The sequence below is a fragment of the Cupressus sempervirens genome, chromosome 4 (assembly GCF_028749045.1).
Source record: "Cupressus sempervirens isolate cs-2001-9-10 chromosome 4, ASM2874904v1, whole genome shotgun sequence".
NCBI classification, from domain to species: domain Eukaryota; kingdom Viridiplantae; phylum Streptophyta; class Pinopsida; order Cupressales; family Cupressaceae; genus Cupressus; species Cupressus sempervirens.
Window position 1 is genome coordinate 522,631,028 of NC_143121.1, and position 7,051 is coordinate 522,638,078.

A 7,051-nucleotide genomic window follows, 5' to 3' on the forward strand; every position below is an offset into this window, starting at 1 on the left:
GAAGAATGCTCTCTAAATGCCCTAAACTTGCACAAATTGTTGCAAAAGTTGCTTGCAATCAACACTTTTAGCTAAATGATATTCTACTTGCCTTAATGCACAAGAAAAGGGTTAGATATCATTCCAGTGGATTCAAAACATCAAAAAATAATTGAGAAACCAATCCAAACAAAAGATCTAATGCAAAATGCTCAAAAATGGAGTTTTTATTGCATTCCAACTGCCAAATTTGTACAATGCCGATGGAATCCATATAATGCCTTCAATTTGTTGATCCTATGCCTTTACTAGGCTATATAGGACAATATACAACTTCCCAAACCATATTCCATTGGTTGGAATCATTAACAAGGTTTAAAACAAGGTATTTTTTAGTGGCTAATATTTGTAAATTGGCTAATTTTAGAATTTTTTGGCTAGTAATTTGGCTAATAATTTACAATTTGATATAACCTAAATTTCCATAGTTTTATAAAATTTAGTTCTATAATATTTAAAATTGCTTAATAATTTATTTTATTCAAAAATTTAAACTCAAATATTCCCCACAATATTCATTACATGATTAGATTTGAGTCACCTAAATATAATATATTAGTGGAGAAATTAAATTGAAATGACTAATAATTATCATAATTATTAGTTACTTTAGGGATATATCATCAATACTTAGTCTTCACTATTGATTTAAAGTATATGTAACAATCCTCATAATATTCCATGAGGTAAAAAATGTTCAATTTTGATTTGTAATATTCCATGGTGATTAATGAACTTCCTATTATTATTGAGATTCATCAATATTTTATACAAAAAAATTATGATTCAAAAATAATCACCAATATTAATCATATTTAGAATAAAAAATTAACAAATTCACCAATAGAAATTTTTTAATTTTTTTTTTCATAATAATGAAAGATTCACCAATATTTTATATCTCTTTTTGGAGGTGTTTTTCTTAAAGTTTACCCTAGTTTAAAACTTTCAAATACCAATTTTCCTCCTAATTCAAAATATAGTCGTTAGGACTTTAAATTTGAATTGAAAACCTTATTAAAATGTTTTAACACATACTTTATTTATTTCTACCTCTTAGGACTTATTTGAATACCCTCCTAGGACCTATTTTATCTCTCTAACCAATCTAGATCCCTTGTTGGCACTATTGGTCACCCTTACATCATTTTTGTGCCTAAATCCTTTATCAAGACCTTTAGGACCTTTCATGTTTACATTAAATTGATTATTAAATATTTCCATTATAGGATTCAATACATTCCAATCAACCTTCAAGGGTACCATATATTCTTTTATTTTTCTTACATCCAAGATGTACCTATATGTTTTCCTAGGTGCTCCTGCACCATACGCCCCACCTCAAAAAAGACTCTTTCCACAAGAGTGAAAGGGAGTTGTTTTCAAGCCACCCATTCTCCTAGATGGATGTCTGCAACTCTTTTTCAATAATTCTCCACTTGTTCCACATGTACTTCTTGCATTCAAAATGTTAGAACAAATAAAAACATCATATTTAGGAGATTTATCATTTTCCCTCTCAATCTGCCCTTTCTCTTCCATTTGAGGATCCAAAAGACCCTTGTCTCTATCCTTCATGAACACTCCATCATTACTCTTGTTTATTGTTACCAATTGAAACCAAAGAGAACCAATTAATATCCTCTTTTTACACACCGTCTACTGAAAATCAGAACTTTTGTGTTCAACAACATGACTCTTTATCATTACAAGGGAAGTCTTGTGTTTTAGATTAGCACCACTTGTTGTTAGATATTCTAAAGTGATATACCCCTTCTCACCAAAACATACAATTCTTCCACCATCAACATTATCACCATCAACATTATCACTTTCTAAAGGGTTAAGGAAAAATTTCAGACCATCCTTATGCACAAGATACACATTTGCCAATCCATGATGTATAGTATCCCTAGAGGCTTGCAATGACCTTCCAAGAATAATATGACAACATGTCATAGGAATCACATCACAAAGAACTCTATTAGTATATGATCCTATTGAAAAATAAACAAATGATTGCTCTCTAACAACAATATTTTTGCTCATCACTTACCAATGAAGCCTTATATGGTTTCTTAATGGGAAACTTTTGAAATTTTAGTTGTTTTACCATCTCATAAGAATACAAATTGTCGAATATCCAAAATCAATGATCATTTTACAAACCTTACCATGAATTACATAAATTGTCTTAAAGATGGATAGTGGAGCCTTCTTTTTCTGCTACATTCTTCTCATCATCAAGGATTCTCCTTCCTCATATGGCCCAATTTATATAGCCTTGCCTTTGTCTTCTCATTCTTCTTCTCCTCATTTTTCCAACTAAACTCTCTTCTTTTCCTTCTTGTGATCAACCTCTTTCTCTAGAAACCTAAAGGACCGATGTCCAATGACTCCACAATTAAAAAACTTACTAGTGAATGCACCACTTCCTCTACCATAACCAAATCTGCCACTTCCTCTTTGTCTTGAATCAACATTCTTGCTCTTGTCCTCATTAGCTTGTTCCTTCTCACCAATATATTTGCCTCCTCTACCTTTGTTTTCATTTCCTCTACCACCACTACTCTTTTCTCTTCTCTTCAACTTCTCTTCAACCCTTATGGCCAACTTGTAACATTTCTCAATAGATCTAGGGGTTGTAAGACTTAATTCATCTTGGATATCGAATCTAAGCCCCCCAAGTATCTTTCCATTTTCTCTTCTACATCCTCATCATGTCCCACTCTAATATCCAACTTTTGGAACTCTTATATGTACCCTTGTACATCCAAGTCTTTTTTTCTAAGATTTTGCATCTTCTTGTACATTTGTACCTTGTAGTCACTACGTAAAATTTTTTCCTTCATTTTTACCATCATAGTATACCAAGAAGTAATCTTGGGTCTACTATTTTTCCATCTCTTTTCCTATATACAATACCACCAAAGTAAGGCATGCCCTTTCAATCTAGTCTTAACATTTCTTACTTTCTCTTTTTCCTCTGTGTTATCAAACTCAAAGTAGTTCTCCATAGCATTGAATTAATCAATGAGTTCTTCATCATCCATCTTACCTGCATACAAAGGTAAGTTTGATCTTCCTTTTGCATCTCCACTCCTTATGGTTTTAACAAACCCAACCATCCTCTCCTCCTTAGGATATAACTATGCCTCTTCTCTCAAAGGGACATCTTCTTCTTCCTACTCTTCAAAATCATCTTCCTCTTCCAATCTACTTTTTCCTTTCTTTTCCAGTATGATCAATCTACCAATCAAGGCTTTCATTTCCTTGTCCTTCTGAAGCTTTTCCCTTCTCTCTTGTTCAAGGGTTGCTCTTATCCTCCTATTCTTTGCCATTTGTTCCTTCAAAATATTTTCAAGTTCAGCATTAGTCACTCTCTGAGGGATCCCCTTATCTTCTCCTTCTGACATCTCAAGTACCAAGGCCCACTAGGAATACTCAAAAGGTAAGGGATGCTCAAAAGCTTCAACAAGGATCAAATACACAAATGACCCTAATATATTTCTCTTCCTTCAACCTAGGATGGTCCTAAGCTTTGATGCCAATTGATTTAGTGGACAAGTGTGATGTGGCCCAACCAAGTTCATAATGTGAAAATGTGCATGGGAAAGGCTATGTTCCCCAAACCCATAAACAACAACTATGCACTCTAAAACTCCTACACCCTCCCAATGGATATGGTGGATGTATTTCACTTATCTAAGATGTATTTAAGAGGTTCCAAGTGGTTTTAGACCCCAAACCCAATCCTAGCTCTAAAATCCCTCAAAATTGCCTAGTAGGCTTAATTGCTCCCAACTAGGTTTGCAATGAGAAAGATCTGAAGTTTTCTCAAAAATTTTCCAAAGGAATCCTAATTTTTTATCATTTTTAGATACTCACTTTGGCCTTCTTCAACATATTTCAAACTCATTATAGGTTGTTTTGGACCAACAACTAGATCCCCAAACTAGGTACCCTTTTTAGGCATAAAATAGGGTGATTTTACAAAGAAAGAATATTGTGCCCATACTTCCAAAGATTTAGGATTTAAAAATTCCTCCAAAATTATCCCAATCAAATAAAAATCAAATCAATTTGACTCTCTAACCTTTGCAAATAAGAAACCCCCAATTTGGCCTCTTACAAACCCTCAAACCTAGGGCTTTCTCAATGTGTGACCTCCCAATCCAATATCAACCAACTTAAGGTTGATTCAACATGTCCAAGGTATATTTGGATGATATCTACCATAAAATACCCCTCTCCAATGGATATATCTCCAGCTGCTATAGTCCAAGCATGCATTTCATGCACCTACAACCACCAAAAACCGATTAGAAGCCTCGATTCATGCAAAATCATGCTCAATAATTGTTATAATGTTTAGTTACATCATAATTAAGGTTCATTACATGGGGATTGGATTCCTACATCCATGGAATGAAGAAATGCTCTCTAAATGCCCAAAACTTGCATAAATTATTGCAAAAGTTGCTTGCAATCATCACTTTTGGATAAATGATCTTCTAATTGTCTTAATGCACTATAAAAAGGTTATATATCATTCCAATGGATTAAAAAAATTAAAACAGCAATGAAAAACCAATCCAAACATAAGATCTAATGCAAAATGCTAAGAAATGGAGTTTTTATTGCATTCCAACTACCAAATCTGTACAATGCTGATGGAATCTGTACAATGCCTTCAATGTAATTATCCTATGCCTTTACCAAGATATATAGGATGAAATAAAACTTCCCAAACCATATTCCATTGGTTGGAATCATTAACAAGGTTTAAAACTTTCAAATACTAGTTTTCCATCCTAATTCAAAATATAGCCATTAGGACTTTAAATTTGAATTTAAAACCTTATTAAAATGTTTTAACTCATAATTTATTGGTTTCTACCACTTAGGACTTATTCTAATATCCCCTTAGGATCTATTTGATCGCTCTAACCAATCTAGATCCCTTTTTGGCACTAAATCCTTTATTAGGACTTTTAGGACTTTTCATGTTTACATTAGATTGATTATTACATATTGCCATTATAGGCTGAAATACATTCCAATCAATCTTCAAGGATACCATAGATCATTTTTTTTTCTTGCATCCAAGGTGTGCCTAGATGTTTTCCTAGGTGCTCCTGCCCCTTAAAGGTTGGAGCATAGCATGGGATGTGTGGATTCATGCTTGTTCACATGGATTTCTTGGTTGTGGCTATGGATTTGAAGACTTGAATGGTTATATTGAAATGGTTTTTTTCTGAATAATACATTGTGATGAATGTTTTTCAAGGTTGGGTTTTTCCCTTAATAAGGGTTTCTTAGGGTATATCTTGTGTCACATTTTTTGTGGGTATGTTGTCTCTTCTCTTGCATGTGGATTGTAAGTGCTTATTTATTTTAGATCTATTATGGGTTATGTGGAAACAATGATATTCTCAAGTTTCCTTACAACCTTCCTAAATGAAATAATCCAACCACTTGCTTTAGTCAACTATAACAGGTTCCAAACAAACCTTCCATGCTTTCACAAAAATAGGATCTATTTTATACAATATCTTCAATTCATCAAACCTAAGTACTTTTATTCTCATCTCTACCAACAAATTCTTTCTGTTCAAGACATTAACAAATCTATTTGACTATTCACTCTTATGCTTTAACAAAAAATGACAACTCTATACAAAAAATCAACTCATCTCTTATGTATTTGATTTAATTTTCCTTGACTACTCAGATATTGCAATGCTTTATGAGTAGTTAACAACACAAACTCCTTAGGATAAAAGTAATGTCCCTACTTCTTCAAAGCATGAACTATGGGATATAACTCTTTATTATAGACTGTATATTTCCTACTGACACCATTCAAATTTTCACTATAAAAGAAACAAATCTACCTTCTTCATTTAACACAACTCCAATTGCATTCCTAGTTTCATCACAATCCACTTGGAATACCTTGTTGAAATTTGATAACAAAATATCACTTGTTCAAAAAAAATCTAGTTTGATAACTAAAAAATTTGGTATACTCCATGTGTCCATCTAAAATCCTTTTGATCACCTCTCATATTATCTATCATAGGGTTTCAAATTGAATTAAATTCTTGAAAAACTTCAGGTAAAAACTAGCTAATCAATGAAATGATATAACTTCTCCAACACTCTATGGCATAAGCTTTCTCAACCTTCATCTTCAAACCTTCAACTAAAATAACAAATCCAAGATGTACTATTTCTTCTTGCATGAAACTACATTTCTTTGTAGTGATAAATAGCTTTTCTTCTTTCAATCTCTGTAATACTTGTCTCAGATGCAACACATGTTCAATTGATGAAATGATCTAACTTCTCAAATACTCTTTGGTATAAGCATTCTTAAAGTCCATCTTCAAATATTTAACTGAAATCACAAATCCAAGATACACTATCTCTTCCTTCATAAAACAATATTTCTTGGTATTGATCAATAATTTTTCTTCATTCAGTCTATATAACACTTTTCTTAGATGCAACACATGTTCTTCCTTACTCTTACTAAAAATCAATCCCAAGAATTTCTTCAATACCACATCCATCAATCTCATGAAACTACCAGGTGCAATAGTTAAATCAAAAGACACAACCAACCATTTGAACCCCCGTTAGTCTTAAATGCAGTCTTCCATTTATTACTTTCTCTAATTATAATATGATTATAACCACTGTTCAAATCAATCTTACTAAAGTACTTTTCTCCACTCAAACAATCCATTATGCCATCCATCCTATGTAAAGGAATTCTATACCTTAGTATGATCTTATTAATAGCTCTATAATTAATACACATTTTCCTTTCTCCACTCTTCTTAGATTCCAATACCATACGTAGTGCACAAGGACTCAAAATTTCCCTAGGCTTTCCTCAACAACTCTCATGCTTTCCTATGTAATTTCTCATTCTTTGTAGGTGTCATCTAGCATGGTGCTTTATTTTGTAGAATTTCTCTTGGAACTAGATCCATATAATTAG